The 22,599-nt window shown below is 39.9% G+C and overlaps 1 long non-coding RNA gene across 1 annotated transcript; it reads right to left on the bottom strand.

Annotated features, from left to right (window-relative positions):
* Positions 1 to 5,203: 5,203 nt before the first annotated feature.
* On the bottom strand, positions 5,204 to 5,873 carry LOC124392879. The gene is made up of 3 exons (XR_006927235.1): positions 5,845 to 5,873; positions 5,580 to 5,735; positions 5,204 to 5,329 (listed from the first exon to the last, which is right to left on the bottom strand). It is a non-coding gene; the product is annotated as an uncharacterized LOC124392879 (long non-coding RNA).
* Positions 5,874 to 22,599: the final 16,726 nt, after the last annotated feature.

The following is a 22,599-nucleotide window of genomic DNA, read 5'->3' as shown; positions in this document are numbered from 1 at the left end:
TCATTAATCTCTACTTCTGTTACTCGTTGAAGCTGTTTGCCTTCAAAATTGACATGGCTGTACTTCTTGTTCACACTTATTGAATGCTGGAGAGCTGAAGGTAAAGACTGAAAGGGTGTGTTCACACAACATCCAGCAAGTTTCTCATATTCCCCCAACATATTAACAGAAGACAATTCCCAACATTGTCTATGCTGATGTCGGTTACTTAAAGTGGATGAAATGTTAATGAAATTTTTACAAGCGCTAGCGACCTGTTTGAAATATTGATGTTTGCCTTCAAACCTTAAACACCATAAAGAACGCAAAGGCCCATAGCATAGCATCAAACGAGAGTAATGGATTAAATAATGACATTTTGGCGTAAGAACATCACCAAACTCTTTAACTGTACATGACAAAACTCAGAAACTAAGAGATCAAGAGTGGGAAGCCATTCTTTTTTTACAACTGGTGCCATTATAATGTCAGAAATTTCACGACAAAGTAAGTAGACATGCCAATAGCTACAGCCCTCTGGGATTCTGTGTGCTACCAAAAAGGGCAGTAGGCGAAATAAACACCATTTCTGTGTGGCAGACCCTACTACATTCAAGTTGTGTAGAAGTTTTTCAGAAAGAGGAACAGGCTTGTTTTTTTTATCATTCTGTCCAAAAGTAAGTTTCCTCAGCTCCTCGTTAAACTCTTGTATGGTTATGACTTTTTCTCTGTGAGCTTTACTTAAAACAAGGCGCAACACTAGAGGAACTACACCTTCTAAAAAGTCATGCATCACATCCGGAGGAAGTGAGGTAGTGACATCAAAGTAGTCCAGTTTGTCAAAAGGACAGTCTCTGGTAACACCATAAATGGCTTTCGTGTCAGGATTTTCCTTTACACACTCCAAGTGGTATCTGTGGACATCAGTAGTTCTTAAAACAAAGTCAGATTCATTAAAACATCTCTTAATGTTGCTATGTGTGGCCATGCAGTATCTACAAATTCTACCAACATTAAATGACATGCTGAATCCACCTATTAAGTGAGAGGAAAGGTTATCAGCAGATACAACTGCAACAGCTGCACGAACATTTTTTTCCACACCATCAACAAGTACATTAATTCCTTCTGATGAAAGCTTTTTAAGATCATCTATGAATGGCTTCAAAATTTCATCTAATCCAAATTGTTTCACAAGGCTATAGCGAGCAAGTAAAGCTAAATGAATATGTTTTAACTGAGAACAATACTTTGTACCTATATTTCCAATTGTATAGTAAAATGCACAGAGTTTGTGTTTGTTACGTTTTGAACCCAGAGGATTACACACCTCAAACTCGTCTTCATAAAGATGCAGTCTCAGAGCTTGTGGGTTATTTGCAAAGAATTTGTGGTTTTTGAAATGAAGTCCATCTCGATAATCTTTTAGAACAAGTTCATCTTTTTCAGTGTTGAACTCAGTTTGTATCTGGTCCCAGATGTCCTCATGGGAACAGTATTTTCTCAATACCTCACATATAGGAATGTACGAGTAACTTCCAGTCTTATTACCATACGTGTCTCTTAGTGTATACTGCACAGGCTCAGTCAACTCAAATTTTGATTTGCAATACTCTTTGAACATGTGTGGAGACCTAACAAGTCTCGAGGCCTCTGAAAAAGTCAGGGGACTGTAGCACTTTTGAAGTTCTGGGGATGCAGCAAGATCAAATCCATTTTCTTTTAGATGATATGCAAGAAATGAGTCATAGTTTTCTTTGAAAAAACTAAATAAGAAATTTACATCATCTAAAATTTCTTGCTGCACTGACTGAGGCAGGTGATTTTTCTCTGCATTTCAGAACAAAGGCACATAGGTTCTCTCTAAATTGCTGAAACAGCTCCTTCATGTTTGGAGGGGCAGACAGTACAACACTATCATTAGGACATTCTTCCTCAACATCCTCAAAGAAAGGAAGAGGATCATCAGTCATAGTCTGTTGTAACACCGTATGTTTATGCTTTCGTAAACGTGACATCTAAAGGACTCATACTTTGAAAATGTTCTCTGACAGTCATTAAGACCACAAGTTATTGAAAAATTTGCCTCATGTGCATGAATGAGACCAATGTGCTGGATTAATTTGACAATTGTGAATGTTCTCCGAGAGCATTTAGGACAACAGAAGGGGCGAGGCATTTTTGCAGATGTTACTGTAAAAGGTTGATTACTCTGGTAACTGGAGTAAGTAGAGGCTTGTCACCATCCACAGTAAGTTTCAAAACATACCGCTGAAGAAACACCAGAGTGTTCTTCAAGTGAGGTGGATATGTCAAATTGAAGACAAAATAGGCACAGAATGCAGAAAGAACCCCTTCGTCCACACCGCTAGCCCGGCAGATCTCTATCCCATCAACTCTGATGACAGCAGTGACTCTTCTTGTAAGCACAGTTTTCCAGTCAGTGGTTTCCTGTACTTGAACAGTTGGATATGGTGAAGATGGGTCACTCTAAAAAGACAAAAGCACAAATAAGATTTTATATCAGTCAAATTTTATGATCATACAGGTTAAATGTGCCCTAGAATGAAAAATTGAATTAACCTTGGCACCTTGGCAAATATCGTGAGTCTCAAACACTATTGCTTCCTCCTTTCATATGTAAATCTTGTGCATGAAAAACACCACGGAAAAATAGGCGAATCTCAACATAACACCGACTGTAACGCAACCACCGGAATGTACGCCCCTAGCATTTGCATATGCCAGCCAATGACTTGCCAAGTTCGAATCAGGAGAACGAACTCCAGAGGAAGTCTGGTGATTCTGCAGACGGAAAACAGCAGCATTCTTACAGCGTCACTCAGCTCGCTCTGGCTACTCTGGTTATCTCTGTATGTATGTAAACCTATTAATAGCCACACAAATGTTGTTCAGGCAACGCGTACATTGATTATCTTCACTGCATATAAAATAAAACGAAATAAAACAACCCTGCCTCTTTTCGTTTACATTTAAAAAAATATTAAGCCTATTAATAAGTGGTTCACGCAATAAGTGTGCATATATGATTATCTTCACTGTAATAAAATTAAATATGACATAAAACACAACTCTCGTTTCGTTAAGTTTTAATGATCAAAGAAATAACTTCACTTTACCCTCAGCCAAAACAAATAGCCAAGGAACAATTGATAGATCCATGAGGCCAAAGATCGCCGCGATAGATATGCACAAGACGGATTATAACTCATGTTCAACCACTACAGAAACATCAGAGCCAGCGGCAGACGTCAGAAGGACTAGCCGAGAAAAGGCTGCTCTAGCCAGGCTTAATGAGCGCTGAGCGCCCAGTGGCCGACTGGATCTCGCAACTCAAAAACTGCAGATCAAAATTTCAAATAGGTGCTCTCTTTATAAATAAGCCACAGATTTTAGCTTTAAACAAGTACATTTTTACTGAAACAGGCTCAAACATATAAGGTTGGATCAATGCCTAATCTCTCCACCGTCATGCCGCAACTGACTATGCAATGAAACAGCCAATCAGAGCAGAGCTCCACATTACTATTCATGACCCTTCCAAATAAGGCAATATCAGCCCATTTCATTCTAGGGACAATTTCTAGGGTTGTAAATGGACCTGTAAAACCATATCTGGACATTTTTTGCCCTTAAATAAGCCACATACACTCTATGTAGATATCAGGGAACAATTTAACTAATCTGCATTAAGAGTAAGATGATTATTATTCAGTAAATGTTTTAAAAATTATAAAATGCATTTATGATAGACAGAGAAACATGCGCATACCTCCCCAAGCACAATGAAGTGTTCAAGCTTTTCTCTGAACAAGACTGGCAACATGAGAAGTGCTGCTTTGAAATCAATTCCTGAAACAAAAGAAAACACATGATACTGACTAATGTTCCCTCTAATTTTTTTTCTTACTGAGCAAAACTTTTCTCTATTGAGCGGACATTTTTGACCACCTGAACTTGTACAGTGTACATAAACACACAAAAAAATGTAATTGTAACTTTTAAATAATGTGCCATTTCTATTTTATTTGACCCCTGATGTAACTTAGTGATATATTAAATCATTTTCGAAAACAATCAGTTCAGTCACTAAATTAAGCATGTTAGGTGACTTTTATTTCTTTTATTTCTTTTTTTTTTTTTTTACAGTACTGTGTTAACTAGTCTTTACTAAGAAATTCTATTTTAAAAATCTTCCAGGACAGTTTAATTCTTTATAATAATAATATGAGCAGTTACACTGAGATGGTTTGGGACAACTTTAATGTGTTTTGTATAGGCTAGTCAATTATTAGCAATAGACAGCATTAAACCATCAACATTAAATGTTTGTTGAATTTCCACGATTTTTCTATATCAGGGGGTTTCAAACTTTTTAATGGCAAGGCTTTATTAGGCTTACAATATAATATAATAAAATTTAAAGAGAATTGAAGTAGGCCTATTAAAACATCGGTTATAACTATTTAAACTGATATATTATATCAGTTTGCTTCAATTTGTTTTACTATTATATTATTATAATATGAAAACAAACTGAAGCATTTAACAGATTATAGCTATTAACAAATCAAGAAAAGTGAACATGTGAACTCTTTAATAGTTATCCTAACATCCATGAAACCAACACCATACACACGTTTGCACGCAACACCTGTGATGACGTTATATTTCACATGTCTTTGCATTTTGCGTTGCCTCTCGTATTGAGCCATTGATACAGACATGATATACAACCTGACTGAGCCTTCAATCAATGGTGGGGCAGAAAGCTGTCAGATTTAATTAAAAATATCTTCATTTGTGTTACAAAGATGAACAAAAGTCTTGTAGGTTTGGATGAGTAATTAATGACAGAATTCTCAGTTTAGGGTGAACTAACCCTTTAATAAATAGGATAAGATTAAAAAAACGTCAATTACAATTATGGTCTTCAACGAGAGATTCTTCTCTAGCTTCTATGAGCGGCTTTGCTAAAGAGATTTCCATAAGCAAGTTGTAGCACACTGGATGCAATGTTTCCAAAGCTTTCTTGAAAGTGCCGGCAAAGATTAACAGACTTGTACAGGAAACCAATTTCTTGATAAAGTTGAAATTTGTTAAAAAGACACAAACATAAGAAAGTCAGAATTTTTTATACAGTTTCAGTGTCCTACATGTTAATGGGTTTGTGTACTTTTATAATTTCCACACTTACCCCTGATGAACTCTTCAAAAACGGATATTTGTTGACAGCATCTTCAACAGTCATCCCACCAATAATCTCCTTACGCCTCCAGGCAAAGGTCCTCCTCATTCGCTCTTCAACAATACGAGCATCTGGCTGTGTCTTTCGATATTGGTCCTGTAGGACTTTCACATGTCCCTCTATTGAGGTAGCATCCTCTCCAGCAACATCCATGTCCTTGTACACAGACAAAAACAATCAGGTAGAATATTATTTCTAACTTCTTGGCAAGAAAATAAAGAAAATGTTTGCCTTTTCACGGGTGTCTTGTCACTCGTTATAATGATAAATTTGAGAACAATACACTGGCAACATGTACCATTGTAAAAAGATTATAAATGTATGCTCTCACCACAGGCCTTTTCATTTGTTTGCAAGTGCTTTTTTCAGGTTCCTGAGACTTTTTTGAATGACCAAACTTCTGTTTAAGTCTTTTCACTTCTTCAACATCAGCCAAAGGTGTCCGTTCAAATTTAAACTTGCGTTTCAGAGACATGTGCCATGTGTGCTATTTAAAAACATATTTTGGCAAAAGAAGAAGAAAAAAAGGTTTTACACAAAATTAACTGTATGACTAGAACCAAGAGTAGGATATTAAGATTTACTCCTCTACTTACATATCCATTGCCCTCTTTGTCCTTTAAAAGGGTACCTCAGAATAAGGGCCTTAGCCACTTGAACATACTCTTCATTAGTCGGATACCTGCAAAACATTTTAAACACGAGTGTAGCGTTTACTTTTGTTTAAAATGTAATTAAAATGTAAAACCTTGGGCACAGTTAATGGGGAATACTTACATACTGTACTGAGCCATGCTTTCATACAATGTTCTTATAATTTTGATCCTATCGGATGCTGCAAGTTTGCTTTGTTTTTGGTCCAACTTAGCCTGAACATCAAAAGGAAACTTAGGAACTTCAAAAAGTGCAGGATAAGCTGCTGATGGGCTGATATTACTATGGTAAAAAAAGAAAGTAATAATTAGGCAATGAAATGTTACAGGGATACATAAAGTATGACAAATACTATAAAGTACCAGTTCTTACTACTGAAAGACAGATGAATACATTCATTAACAAATAACAATTACTTTGTTATAGTATAGGCCGGTGGTACCCAATCACATTCCTGCGGGGCACCAACACTGCACATTTTGCATATCTTCTCAATCAAACACACCTGGATTAAGGTTATCAGTATAGGGATGCGCCAATCCAATACTCAGTCTCCGTATCAGCTCCGATAAAATACCAACCACGATACCAATTCAGTACTGAAATTTTAAAAATTTGATGCTTTGAGCACTGTTGAACTGGAATCGTAAACACCTCTGACTGGCCATTGTGCTCACGCACACATCGGATGCGTCTGTGATTGGCTACAATGATCAATGTACAAGAGTGTTTGAAAGCACAAGGAAGTGTTTGAAAATGCTTTGAAAGCGGGAGTGCTTGAAAGCAGAAGCAGGCATCAATCAGCGGACTGGTAGGCTGATAGACGCCTGATTTCAAACGTTTCAGACTCGATCGGAATTGGACGTTACCTCCCGATCAGGACTCGGATATATATGTATACATAATAATATATTAATATATAATATATAATAATATTTTAAATTATATTTAAATATAATTTCCATCTCGAATGAGTACGCATCTATTGGTTAAAGGATTAGTTCACTTTTAAATAAACTTTTGCTTATAATTTACTCACCCCCATGTCATCCAAGATGTCCATGTCCTTCTTTCTTCAGTCGAAAAGAAATTAACATTTCAGGATTTTTCACCATACAATGGGCTTGAATGGGCACCAGACGGTTCAAGGTCCTAAAGACAGTTTCAGTGCAGCTTCAAAGGGCTTTAAATGATACCAGATGATGAATAAGGGTCTTATCTAGCGAAACGATCAGTCATTTTAAAAAGTTTTTTAAAAAGTTTAAAGGGATAGTTCACCCAAAAATGAAAATTTGATGTTTATCTGCTTACCCCAAGAGCATCCAAGATGTAGGTGTCTTTGTTTCTTCACTAGAACACAAATTATGATTTTTAACTTCAACTGTTGCTGTCTGTCAGTCAAATAATGCTAGTGGATGGGAACTTCTACAATAACAGTTTTATTTACCTGCTTAGATAAGTCCAAATTAAACCCTGCGGCTCGTGACAACACATTGATGACATTTCTTTTCGACTGAAGAAAGAAGGACATGGACATCTTGGATGACATGGGGGTGAGTAAATTATAAGCAAAAGTTTATTTAAAAGTGAACTAATCCTTTAATATGGTTTGTTTAAAATAGCAACGTGGAAAACAGACAGAGTTCAGATAATGTATGTTTCAGTCGATGGATGCACAAAACGTTACAACAACGATAATCAAAAAGCATGGACAAAACAGTCACTCTTTGTAAACTGTTTACTGCGAGTGCCGTATGCTCTAATGTCCAGTCATTTACGCCGTCATCACCCGGGTGTTGATAGCGCGCGAGCGCAGGTGAGACCTGAACAGCACACGTTGCTATCTGTGTTTAAACTAACTTATTTAAGCCTTGCTGATTTAAACCTTCAAGAACAAGACGCGAAAGAGAACTCGCGCGCGCTGTGAGAAGATTTGTGTGCGCTCATCCGAAGCGCGCACACGCTTATTCCAGTCAGCGCGCAAATACTGAGTTCTCTTTCAAGTCTTGCGCTTCGGTGGCCACATTTATACAAAAAATGATGTCAGCATGTCCGTCCTAGCGAGTATCCTAGCAAACATAGTCGGTTATGTCTTAAGTGAACGTATATTAGTCGAGAAAGACAGCGCATGTGTAACAGTATATGTACTGGATCGTGTGCATGTCTTATAGGGAAAAAAAACTATTCCTGCTGCCTGTTTTTAATGTTAAATCAAACAACAAATAACAAAGAAATCACTCACTGCTCTTGACTGAACAGTTTTTGTAACTTCAATAATGATTAATCTTTATTTATTTTATACAGTAAAGATAATATGCAGTGATATTTTATATTTAATTACTATTTGATTACTGTTAGATACCTGAAAAACCTGAAAAGCACTGTTCCTGGATCCGTTTTTTCGCTCTTCTTTATTCTTTTTTATGTAGGCTATTATAGAAGTATCGGATCGGGACTCAGTATCGGCAGATACTCAAAATCAAATGACTCGGACTAGAATCGATACAGTATCGCCAAACATAATATTGCGATATTCACGTGTAACAATATTTTCTAACACCCCTAACTTTCAGAATAGTTTCCTGAAACAAATGAAACAATATTAAATATTAAATGACAACAACCTTGCTCCAGCTGAAGACTGAAAAAGGCATTCTGCAGGCACAGGTTCAAGCGTTAATGTCACCATTTCCTTCATCTGTTGGACAAATCGGTGGAATTTTGCCTGCTTCTTAAATGATCCCTCAAAGAGGAATGAAACCATTGACTCCGTCAGCCCAATGTCAACAGTCTCTCCATCTACATCATTGTCTATAACATAAAAGAGATCATGAAAAGTACAATTGAATTACCCATCATTAGAACCATGCACTAAACCAGTATATTTGAAGCTGGAACACGGCACCATTGCCTGTCAGGTAAAATACACACTCAAAAATGGTAACCAGTGGGGAATACTTTACAGGGCTAACAAATAAATTCTGAAATGAAATTAAGATTAAAATAGAGATTAAAATAATAAAACATGGAAATTACATGAACCCTAACAGACAGCTGAATTTGTCAATTGCAGTGACACAGGGCTCCAGACTAACATTTGAGAGCAGTGGCACCAGTGCCACTAAGTTCTACAGACAGAGCGCCAGCACCTGATTTGGTGGCGCTGCAGGAAAATGTATCACTAAGTTAAAGCTGCTGTCCGCGATTTTCGGCCCTCTAGCGGTTAATAAACAGGGTAGGGTTGCACCAGCCATTTGTAAGTTTTTTCTTAAATTGGAACAAAGTCCACACTAGTGGCTTAGTAACTACTAGCTAGTTTGTACTTTATTCGGTTGCACCATTTGTACTTAAGGCAAGAACATAGCTAGTAGCTCGTAAGGTCTCCGTAAAATAATGCGTAGTCGCATAATATGATGTTTACCCTTAGTGATCCTTCAAGTACGTGAGGAGAAGTTGTTGAAATTCTGTGAATTTCAGTTTTCCTTCATTCTGACTTATTTTGCCTCACGTAGCTAACAGTAAAATAAGTTTCCATTAGGGATGCACCGATCCGCTTTTTCGCTTCCGATACCGATACCTGGGATTCAGTATCGGCTCGGAAGGAAAAAGGCAGATCGGTGCATCTACTACTTAATCATAAATGTATTTATATGTAAATAACATTCAGAAACTGTATTTGAAACAAAATTATTAAGGATATATGGAAGCCCATTTCCGCCACAAAAAAAAAAAAAAAAGATGAATTGCGACTTTTTATCTCAGAATTCTGACTTTTAACTCGCAATTGCAAGTTTATATCTCACAATTGCAAGTTATAAAGTCAGAATTCTGAGATATAAAGTCAATTGCGTGATATAAAGTCAGAATTCTGAGATATAAAGTCGCAATTGCGTGATAAAAGTCAAATTCTGAGATAAAAAGTCGCAATTGCGTGATATAAAGTCAGAATTCTGAGATATAAAGTCGCAATTGCGTGATATAAAGTCAGAATTCTGAGATATAAAGTAGCAATTGCGTGATAAAAAGTCAGAATTCTGAGATATAAAGTCGCAATTGCGTGATAAAAAGTCAGAATTCTGAGATATAAAGTCGCAATTGCGTGATATAAAGTCGCAATTGCATGATATAAAGTCAGAATTCTGAGATATAAAGTCGCAATTGCGTGATAAAATGTCAGAATTCTGAGATAAAAAGTCGCAATTGCGTGATAAAAAGTCAGAATTCTGAGATATAAAGTCGCAATTCATCTTTTTTTTTTTTTTTTTTGTGGCGGAAACGGGCTTCCATAAGGATAAATAAATACTGATACAAAAAAACATAAGAAATTACATTATTGATTATAACTGATTTTATTTGACATGCACGGAGTGATGGGACCGATGCATACAGCGGCGCACTGTTTAACGGGATTGTGTTGAAGAGTGGCTAACAAAGTAATCTTTTCACATAATGTTCTCTTTCTTAAAATGTAAAAGAGTGTAAATGTCAGCAGCATCATATATGTGTAAAGAATGAAGTCTGTCAGGTAAAACAAGAGCTTATTGATGCAGGTCAGTCAGTCTGCTATTTATTCCAACCTTTACTTCTGATAGGAGGCTTCCGTAAATATTTAGTGTATACGTAGAGTTACACTTCAAGTTTAATGGTGCAACACAAAAATATTTAGTAGTGCTTAAGTTGTAACTTAGTGCCCATTTACGTCAAAACTGGTCTACGTTGAAACTTGCGCACAGCTGGTGCAACCGGACCCAGAACTGCACGCGTCTTGCGGAGGAACATTCTAGCCGGAGCTACTTTTCTCCGTGAGTCACGCAGTTACTGTGATATTCTGCGGCGAGCCCTACCAGTCTGGTCTGAAATAGTCCGAATATAAACACTTATTATAAGTGTACCATAATGATTCAGGATAAGACAAAAACACGGTTTGGAAAAGGGATTCATGTTGTACATTCTCATTATATAATTTTGTAAATTTTAACACAAAAAGTTGCGGACTGCAGCTTTAATTTTAGAGATTGGCCAATTTTGACAATTCACAACCATCGGCATATCGACTATAGCATGAAAAGGCCGATATAATAAACCGATGGTTGATTAATTAACTGCATGAAGACAATGAGCTGTATAATGTCTGCTGCATAATGCAACTGCTTTAATATCAAATATTATTTTTATATTATCAAGTGTGCTTAACAAATAAATAAATATTCATACCGCCTCTGTGATGTAAATTGTACCTTACTTATTAATCACTTGATTTTAAGTTTGATGGCGGAGGGTTGTGTCGGGAAGTCTCATGCGGCCTAACAAAATGACGCAATCACAGGCAGGATATTTTTAGTCTCAAAATGTAAAAAAACTGAGATAACCACTAATTACAATGGCTAGCCCTGCCAATATATAGTGTCGGCCACAGTTTTTATCAAATAAATATGGTATGCGAGGCAAAGGTATGAAAGTTTATAGTCTATATCTGTTATCCTCGAGAAAAGCCTAAGTTAGATTTTCTTAAAACATCTCAACATGTGATAATAATCATACTCACCCTCAAATTTTTTCCTCTCCTCATCAGTGATTTCGATACCAAACTGCATAAGCTCCTTTATTAATTGTGTGGTATTCATTTTTCCCAACTCCATTCTGAACTTTTGAAGGCGCTTCCCAAATCCGTCGTACAACGGCCAGTCTGACGTCTGACGCATTAACTTACTTTTCGCGGGCTTTAAGCAGGGAACATCGAATTAGACAAAATCAACATAACATAGCACAATACGTGAAGAAATATGAATATATAACATTATCTCGCATTTACCTGAAAAATGTGTCCAAAAAATGCTTGACGAAATCGTGTTCTGAAGTTCTGTCAGGACCACGCCCATGTATCACACTGATGAACGACGATCAAGCAGAGCGGAAATTCTTAAAGCGACAACAATCGTAACGTTGAAAAAAAAAAAATTATACTAAATCACAACAAACATGAACAATTATTATACATATATTTAATTTAATAGAATCATTAATATGTTTGGAAATAAAATTTATTTTATTTTACAGACAGGATAGGCTAACGTTACATGAAGTGATGGTGAAGTATGTTCATTTATATAGCTAATATAGTCCTACAAAACATCTCACCATTTTATTTTTAACATTTAAAACTACTTAATATGTTGTCTTGCTGTTATTTTGACCTGACATACATTTAATTAATAAAGAAACAGACATAAGTTATTGGAGCTTAACTGAAAAAAAAAACGTTTCAAAAGGTACAAAAATGGACCTTTCACATCTAAACCTAAAATGTTGTACCTTTATAAGCCATTTTGGGTACATATTTGTACCCTAAGGACCAATTGTGGACCTTTAAATGAGTTTTGTATCTCTAGGAACAAAATTGTACCAGCACTGTACCTTTTTTTCTGACAGTGCAGCTTACATTTGACTTAAAAGTTTTTGTCTTTATGCTCAACTAAAGTGAAATAATGATCATATTTCCACTTTGAGAAACTCGTCTTGCTCTCGCCTCGACTTGCCTCGACTCACCATTACTGCTGCACAGACCTGAATAAACGGAGACACACCCACAGTGCGTCTTTTTCATGTATACAGAGGGTAATCCTTCAATCCGACAATGCGACGCTGCTGTAAGCAGGTTAGGCTGTAGTCTACACTTCAGTCGAAATTAATTTATTTAAAAAAGTAATGGGTAACGCACCATATGGTAACGGTAATGAAGTTACTTTATTTTTTAAAGTAACGCGTTACAGTATTAGTTACTGTAAAAAGCAAACGCTTTTTACAGTAAAAAAAACGCGTTACTGCCCAACACTGTTAAACACTGAAACAGACACACTAATATATAAAATGCATGCAGTCAGTTAACACGCTAGCATTGAGCTCCTTAGCTAATCTGGTAATCCATTAGCCACAGCATGCTATGACCAGGACATGCGTCCCATGCTGGTGCTCGGCACATAAATAGAAGAGAACGGCGTTACAACAATGCAACTACGTCAGCGCTTCAGTGACCCACAGACAACCCACTACAACGGCTCTCAGTTCCTCACTTCCTAATTATGGAGAAATAAGCACAAAATTTAAATTTTTGGCATAAAATAAATAATACCTGACCGGGTATTGTCGTCACCAGTAATCAGGGAAAACGTACTTCCACAAGACACCTACAGGTTCCTTTATAGACCCACTAATTCAGTAAAGTGAAACCGGGCCGTCATTCCAATTGCTCCGCCCAACCATGTGACTGCTGCCACTACCACATAATCATTCACACGCCATATCCCTCTCTGGGACCATTTGGTTAATAAGACTGTGGTTATAGAGTGCAGCTGGTTTACATATTAGCGTAAGTAGTGTAATCTGATCACAAGTTGAAAGGTCTACGTACAGGTCTGAATGCACCAAAGATGCACTGGGGATGTGATCATTCTGACTATATTCACCTCATATATAATATTTCAAGGATGTAAACAATAAACGCATTGTGATGACACTGCTCATGTCTGATCCTAAAGCATTTCTGGTGGCGCCATTTTTGAAACAAAGAGCTGTCAATAAATGTTTTTTTTTTTTAAGTCTAGCTAAAACAGAACAGTTAAGATATTTATAAAAGCTAAAAAATAGATGATAACCTGGAATCACCGGGCCCCTTTTTCAGACATTAATGCGACATTTCACTCAAACCCAGCGATTAGGGAGGAACAAGACAGTGTACTCTTAGTGCCAGTCCCAAGCGTGGATAAATGGGGAGGGTTGCTTTAGGAAGGGCATCCAGCGTAAAAACTTTCCAAATTAAACATGCGGATCACAAATAAGAAATTCATACCGGATCGGTCGAGGCCACAGGTATCGTTGGCCAACATGGTACCGTTAGGCTACTGTTTGCCGAAGAAAGAAAAGGAGAGGAGGAAGATGTCTACAGAGACGGCAGGAAAAGGAGAAGTGTAGGAGAGTGGAGGTTCGGGTTGGTACTTTAAATGTTTGTACTATGACAGGTAAAGGGAGAGAGGTAGCTGATATGATGGAGAGGAGAAAGGTAGATATGTTGTGTGTTCAGGAGATAAAGTGGAAAAGGAGTAAGGTCAGGAACATTGGAGGTGGATTTAAGCTGTTTTATCATGGTGTGGATGGAAAGAGAAATGGTGTAGGGGTGATTCTGAAGGAAGAGTACAGTAAGAGTGTAGTGGAGGTGAAGAGAGTTTCCGATAGGGTGATAAACGTGAAGCTGAAAGTTGATGGAATGATGATAAATGTCATCAGTGCCTATGCTCCAGAAGTGGGTTGTGAGATGAAAAGATTCTGGAGTGAATTAGATGAAGTGGTAGATGGTGTACCTAGGAATGAACGATTGGTGATTGGGGCAGACTTTAATGGGCATGTAGGTGAAGGGAACAGAGGTGACGAGGAGGTAATGAGTAGGTATGGCCTTAAGGAGAGGAATGTGGAAGGGCAGATAGTGGTAGATTTTGCTAAAAGGATGGAAATGGCAGTCGTGAATACGTATTTTAAGAAGAAGGATGATCATAGGGTGACCTATAAGAATGAAGGAAGGTGCACACAGGTGGACTATGTTCTATGCAGGAGATGCAACCTAAAGGAGATTGGAGACTGTAAGGTGTTGGCGGGGAAAGTGTAGCTAGACAGCATTGGATGGTGGTCTGTAGGATGGTTTTGGAGGCGAAGAAGAAGAGGAGAAGAGTGACGACTGAAAGAAGAATAAGATGGTGGAAGCTTAAGGAGGAAGAATGTAGTGTGAGGTTCAGGAAGAGGTCAGACAGGGGCTCAGTGGTGGTGAAGAGGTGCTGGATGATTGGGTAACTACTGCAGGAGTGATGAGGAGGCAGCTAGAAAAGTACTTGGTGTGACATCTGGAAATAGAAAGGAAGACAAGGAGACGTGGTGGTGAAATGAGGAAGTGCAGGTTGGCCAGGCAGAAGGGACCGAGCTGGGAAGGATGTACTGCAAGTGAGAGCAATAAAGGATGGAAATTAAAATGTGTTGACTAGTGAGGAGAGTGAGGAGAGAAGGTGGAGGGAGTATTTTAAACAGCTGATGTATGAGGAAAATCAGAGAGAAGGAAGGTTAAATGATGTGGAGTTAGTGAAGCAGGAAGTGGATAGGATTAGTAAGGAGGAAGTGAGAGCAGCAATTAAGAGGATAAAGAGTGGAAAGTCAGTTGGACCAGATGACATACCGGTAGAAGCGTGGAGATGTTTAGGAGAGATGGCAGTGGAGTTTTTAACCAGATTGTTTAACAAGATTCTGGAAGGTGAGAGGATGCCTGGGGAATGGAGAAGAAGTGTGCTGGTACCGATCTTTAAGCATAAGGAAGATGTGCAGACCTGCAGTAACTTCAGGGGAGTTAAGTTGATCAGTCACACCATGACGTTATGGGAAAGAGTAGTGAAAGCCAGGCTGAGAGAAGAGGTGATTATCTGTGAGCAGCAGTATGGTTTCATGCCGAGGAAGAGCACCACAGACGCCTTATTTGCTTTGAGAATGTTGATGGAGAAGTATAGAGAAGGACAGAAGGAATTGCATTGTGTGTTTGTGGATTAAGAGAAAGCGTACAAAAACAGGATGGAGAGAGGAGTTGTGGTGTTGTATGAGGAAGTCAGGTGTGTCAGAGAAGTATGTGAGGGTGGTGCAGGACATGTATGAGGACAGTGTGACAGCAGTGAAGTGTGCAGTAGGAAAGACAGACTGGTTCAGGTTGAAGGTTGGACTGCATCAAGGGTCGGCCCTGAGCCCTTTCCTATTTGCAGTGGACAGGTTGACAGACGAGGTCAGACAGGAGCCTCCCTAGACTATGATGTTTGCAGATGATATTGTGATTTGTGGTGAGAGTAGTGAGCAGGTTAAGAAGAGCCTGGAGAGGTGGAAATGCGCTGGAGAGAAGGGAATGAAAGTCAGTAGGAGTAAGACAGAGTACATGTGTGTGTAAATGAGAGGGAGGGCAGTGGAGTGGTGTGGTTACAGGGAGAAGAGGTGTAGAAGGTGGTGGAGTTCAGGTACCTGGGGTCAACAGTGCAAAGTAATGGAGAGTTAGAGAAGTGAAGAAAAGAGTGCAGGCAGGGTGGAGTGGGTGGAGAAGAGTGATAGCAGGAGAGATTTGTGATAGAAGAGTATCTGTGAGAGTGAAAGGAAAGTTTATAGGACTGTGGTGAGACCTGTGATGTTGTATGGATTAGAGACAGTGGCATTGAGAAAAGACAGGAGGTGGAGCTGGAGGTAGCAGAGCTGAAGATGTTAAGGTTTTCGTTGGGAGTTATGAGGATGGACAGGATTAGAAATGAATTTATTAGAGAGACAGTGCATGTACGACGATTTGGAGACAAGGTGAGGGAGGTGAAATTGAGATGGTTGGGACTTGTGCAGAGAAGGGACATGGGGTATATCAGTAGGAGAATGCTGAGGATGGAGACACCAGGAAGTAGGAAAAGAGGAAGACCAAGGAGGCGGTTTATGGATGTGGTGAGGGAAGACATGCAGGTAGTTGGTGTGAAAGAGGCGGATGTAGATGAAAAGGGGGATGATCCACTGTGGTCCAATGTGTTAAATAATCTGCCTTTGTTTGTGTTTGTATCAGGAAATCTGTAAAAACTCCACACGAGTCTTCCAGGCATCATGATCCTCCTTTCTATTTCCATCTTCTGGCTCTCTGTCTGTGTGGGTGAGTGACCTGGTTAAGTCCAACAACACACAAGTGTCCTCACATTTCTTACCAGTGTTGTGCTAGTTACTAAGAAATAGTAACTAGTTACAGTTACTAGTTACCTTATTCAAAAAGTAACTGAATATATCACAAGGATTTCTGAAATAAATAACAAAACAAGCTGAATAATAAATTCAGAATCAAAAACTAAAGTGGCTTCTGCATCATAAAAGCTGTCATGTTGAGCTCTTAAAAATGTTCCTTTCACAGATAAAGTATGAAAACTATCAACAATGTAGAACAGAACACCGGGTTAGCTTCTAGCTTCGTCGAGGCATGGAGTTTCTGCAGAAGCTTCAACAGATTGGAGTTGCTGTTTATCGCAGTAGATACGAGCTTCGAACCAGAAAGACACAGCTTACATTTGACTAAAAAGTTTTTGTCTTTATGCTCAACTTAAGTGAAATAATGATCATATTTCCACTTTGAGAAACTCGTCTTGCTCTCGCCTCGACTCGCCATTACTGCCGCACAGACCTGAATAAATGGAGACACGACCACAGTGCATCTTCTTCGTGTTTACAGTGGTTCATCCACCAATCCTACAATGCGTCTCTGCTGTAAACAGGTTAGACTGTTGTCTGCACTTCAGGCAAAATTAATTAATTTAAGAAAGGGGTAACGCACCATACGGTGACGGTAACGGAGTTACTTTATTTAAAAAGTAACGTGTTACAATATTAGTTACTGTCAAAAGTAACTGCATTACAGTAACACGTTATTGCCCAACACTGTCCATTACAATATGCAAAAATGTTTATAAAATGCTCCAAATCATGTCGATTGTAATGTTTCCCCCCACAGACTCCATCAGTGCAGATCCTCCCATTACTCATGTGGGTGCCACAGCTCTCCTGCCCTGTAACCTGAGTAAAGTCTTCACACAAACATCAGTTTTTCGGTGGCGTGCTGATAATGAGGTTGTGTTTGAGAGAAGCTTTGATGGTACACATGAGGGTGCAGGATATGAAGGACGTGTGGACGTTCCTGAGGATGAGCTTCGTAAAGGAAACTGTTCTCTGGTGTTGAAGGACGTCAGAATCACTGATCACGCTTTCTATAGATCCTTTGTGCTGAAACGTGGAGGATACAAAAACGAACAAAATACAAGAAAGACAGAGTTCAACTTGATGGTGAGTAAATTATTAAACATAAAATATAAAAATATAAAAGTCACAGTGTATCAGATAAAAGTTATAAATAAGGACCACCATTATTTGCTTACATCTGATCACATTATTCAGAATTAACAGATAAAGAACAAATATATAAATATAGACATGAATAAAAGGTGCACTATTGTATTTAAAAGAAAGCTGATCAGAAAGGGTCAGAGGTCATCTGGTTGTGATTGGAGATGTGCATCAGGACTGAGATCCTGCAAGATGGAGAGTTTAAACAAGCAATCAGATATGAAGCTGACAGGACGAGGACACAAAGACAGTTAGAGCAGCATCCAGATGTTTATCAGGTGGTTAGGAAGATGCTGTAGTTCCTCCTCTTGATGTTTTCACAGAGCACAGTTTACACTCTGCTTTGATTTGATCATTAATTGTGAAATCCATCCAGATCACTACAATATTGTCAGGATTATGGACAGGAACTCTGTTTCCCACAAGCCACTGCAGCAGGTCTCATGTTTGTTTTTACACCTGATTCACGTTTCATGATCATTAGCACTTGTTGATGAAGATCTCACCGTTCACTGCACACTTTGTCTTCTGTTTGTTGTCTCATGCTGTCGGTTCCTGCTTGTGCTCAGGATTCGTTTTTCTACTTTACTTTACTGATTGTTCTGGATTTTGTTCTTGGGGTTTGTTTGCACTTTCTGTAAGAAATGATCTGCACTTGTAGCTGCTCCTGCCGTGTTCCATGACAAATCTACACGAGGTTTTACTCTACAGAGTGTTACATGATATCAGATGCTGCTATCTGAGTATTTTTACTGCTAGAACTGAGTGAACACCAGGAACAGTATCAGTGTGGGGTTTTGTTGAACAGATTTTACATTTACTGATTCTAACATTTAATTAAGTTTATTTACTGTGTAAAATAAAAGTTAATGTTCCTTATATAAAATCATTTTCTGAAAAGTTCTTTGTATCTACAGTTTTTCAGATTGTATCAGTTCAGGTGAAATCCACAGCAGTGCTGTCATGTGATTGGAGACATCAGTCCATACAAACACCTCATGTTGAGTGGCGTATTGGTCGTGAGATTGTGTTTGATAGACTGGGTGAAGAGTCATTCCAGGGTGAAGGATATGAGGGACGTGTGGACGTTCCTGAGGAGGAGCTGCGTAAAGGAAACTGTTCCCTGGTGTTGAAGAACGTCAGTGTTTATGATGAAACTCTGTACAGCAGCTACATGGTATTGATAAACAACAACAAATCGGTCCAGAAGGTGAAACTCTCAGTCAGTGGTAAGTGGATTAGTATCAGATGATGCTGAATACAACACGTACAGTATCAGTTCCACAGTTATAAAAGAATGAAAATGACTAAACTCAGGTGAACAGGATTCTGTATTTAATGTAGATGTCAGTGATTCTCAGTTCTGCTTGAAGCTGCACTACACAGTTTACTGTTTGGTTTTGTTAGACTGAGTGTGGAGAACACACACCTCCTGTCCTGCATTTTAATACTGTTTTATACCTCACACACTCACTTACATCCCCGTACTAGATGAAGTGTGTTTCCTACAATACACAGAGGAATTTTTCACTTCTGAACCTCTCTAGAGACAACATCTCCAGGCTACGTATGTAACCCTAGTTCTCTGAGGGAAGACGCTGCATCACAATGCTTTGGGAATGCGTTTGCGTTGTCCATGCTGTGAAATAATGTGTGCAATCAGTAAAATTTGGAGGCAAGCTGTAACTGAGGGGGTGACATCACAACCAAAGGACAGAGGTGCCAGGAGTGGCCAAGGTTGTAAAAGCAGGGTGGTCCAGTCTGAAGCGTCGCACAGGTCTTGGGGGACACTGTAGAGAACCAAGCCTTAGAGGCTGCCACACGCCGGGTTAAGTGCGCATTGACCCCAAATGGTGCGGGGCAACCAGAGGACTAGTAGGAGGACTCAATAGCATCAATAATTCATCTGCTGAGGGTCTGCTTATGAGCACGGATGCTCTTCTCAGAGGTCCGAGCAGATGAACAATTGTTCCAACTTCCTCCAAGGACTTGTCCTGTGGACATAGCAGTCTAGTGCTCGAACCGGGCACAGCCAGTTCCAATTCTCATAATCTGGGGTCTGAAATGGAGAAGGATTGAATGCTTGGAGCCTAACAGGTTATGGGATGACTGAGGGCACCTTGGGGATGTAACTTGCTCTCAGGTGCAGGAAGGCACTGGCCATGCCTTGAGTGAACTCCAGAAAGGAGGGGGCCACAGAGAGGGCCTGAAGATCACCTACTCTCCTCAGAGATCAGATAGCCAGCAATAACACAGTCTTAATAGATAAATGCCTCTATGAAGTTTTGGCCAAAGGCTTGAAAGAGAGGGGGGGGGGGGGTTCAGACAAACACAACATCCAGGTCCCACTCAGGCACTCTTGGTCACTGAATAGAAGACGTGTCAGGGATGGGTCTCTGCCCAGTGAATGCTCCAACACAGGGGCATGATTCACCGAAACGGTGGATGCGTAGACTTTAATGGTGGACAGAGCCAACCCTTTTGCAAACTGTTCCTGCAAAAACTCCAGCACTGAACCAACAGGGCAGTGGACTTGGTCAAATTGGTGCTGAGCGCACACATCTTGTGGCATACAACCTCCTCGTGGATGGAGCTCTGGATTGGAGAATGGTCTTTACCACCTCGGTGGAGAGACCACACCCTTGGAGCTGCGCCCCTTCAGGGGCCACAGCCACAGCTTCCATAGCTCTGGTCGGGGGTAAACTATTGTACCCCCTAATTGAGAGAGTAGATCCCTCCTTAGAGAAATATCCCATAGAGCCTGCTCAAGAAGGGCCTGCCAGGTCCGGGAACCATGGACGACCTGGCCACTGTTGGGCTAAAAGGAGGAGACAGACTCTGTCCCGGCAAACTCTCTCCAGAACTCTCGGAAGCACCGTGACAGAGGGAACGGCGTAGAGGCACTGCCTTGGCCACGTCTGTACCAGAGGGGTTGGGGGATATAAGGAGAATCATAGGGGACAGTGCGACGTCTCTTGAGATGCAAACAGGTCTACTTGGGCTTTGCCAAACCTCTCCCAGATTTGCTCCACCACATGAGGATGGAGGCGCCATTCCCCTGGTCTGGACCCCTGCCTTGACAGGGTGTCTACTGCTTCGTTCAATCGTCCCGGTGGTTGATATATGAGACCACTATGGTGTTGTCCAAGCAGATTAACACATGATGGCCTCTGAGGTCTGGGGGGAACGCTTAAGAGCCAAAAGTACAGCTAGCATCTGTAGGCAATTGATGTGCCATAGTAGATGGGGCCTCTCCATAGACCATGCACAGAGCGGCCACTCATAACCGCTCCCCACGGATGCATCCATCATTAGCACTACGCGACGACCAGGGACTCCAAGCAATGAGCCTGGAGATCGGAACCCGTGATCTCTTCATACATCTAAGGCACGTAGGCATCATCACTTGGCAAGGCTGAACAGAAGAACCAGATACAGTTGTCCCCCGGTTATCAAACTTAATTCGTCCCTTAAAACCATTCGAAATCCAAAATGCTTAAAAACCGGACCTAATTATGCCATAAGGAATAATGGAAAAACAATTAATCCGTTCCCGAACTCCACCAATACCCAATAATTAAACATTTTTTCCTTATTAATTCCGTATTAATACTGTCAGGAATCCCCCTGCCACGCCCCTTCAGTGGCTGTGATACCTCGGTGCTTCAGGGAATGCCCTGTTCCTTCGCTCATGCGTGCCCCACTCACATTGAGCTCATCACAATCGGGCTTCCTCCGTAAAGCAGCGTGGATATTATTTATGAACTGCCTTTTGCCGGATTATCCCGATCTCTGCGGGTATTTTGTGTTGGCTCGGTAAAAGTATAAATTAACAACTTTACAAGAGTAAGAAACAAAATGATTACTGTACTTACCGCTAAATATCACTTATATTGTTCACAAACAGAAGTTGCGATAGATGCTTACTCAGCGATGGTTGAAGCGGAAGCAGTTTCTTCCCCTCACGCTGGGTTGGGCAGCGTGGGTGGCGTTCGATAACTGGAACTTTGTTTGTTCACCGGACCCAAATTTCGTTCGGAAAACCGTTCGCTAACCGGAATGTTCAAAATCCGAGCCGTTCGATAACCGGGGGACCACTGTATTGGTACACTTCGACCCCAAAAGCGAACCTCAGAACCTTCCTGTGAGAAGGGATGATGGGTACATGAAAGTACACTTCCTTCAGATCTACCATGACAAACCAGTACTTTGATCTGATCTGAGACACGACCTGCTTGAGGCTCAGGTGAGGTAGGAGAAAGGGAGAATCCTATATCCAAACACTCTGCAAGGTCCATCTGTGAGCCCCAGAAACTGGACACTGCTCTGGATCAGTGAGGGACCAGAACCGCGAGGAGTATGGGCACCCTCCTCGAAGAGCATATACAAAGACATTGAACCGACTTAGCATGCTCCGCTCCCAAACAAGCCATACAAACGCTGTATGAGTATTGTGGTAATTTATTATAAATGTGATGTTCTGATCTAAAACTCCCGCAGCATCTGCAGTGTGTAAATGTTTCGGAGTAGAAAATTAAATGCAGCACATCAGCTTCCTAAACTTTATGAAAAAATGTCAATGCAAACAGCAGAAGTGATTTAAACACATGCAGGAGACTGAAGAAAATCCCTCATCAGATCAACACACACTGAAGGATGTTTGCATGTGATTGACACGTGTTCATATTCCAGTGAAATCTGTTAGTTTGACAATTACATGATAGGAGTCTTATGAGCTTCATTATTTTATTAGATTTACTGATCAATTA

The sequence above is a fragment of the Silurus meridionalis genome, chromosome 10 (genome assembly GCF_014805685.1).
Source record: "Silurus meridionalis isolate SWU-2019-XX chromosome 10, ASM1480568v1, whole genome shotgun sequence".
Classification (NCBI taxonomy): Eukaryota; Metazoa; Chordata; class Actinopteri; order Siluriformes; family Siluridae; genus Silurus; species Silurus meridionalis.
Note: the sequence above shows the minus strand (reverse complement) of the source record. Positions and strands in the feature narration are given on the sequence as shown.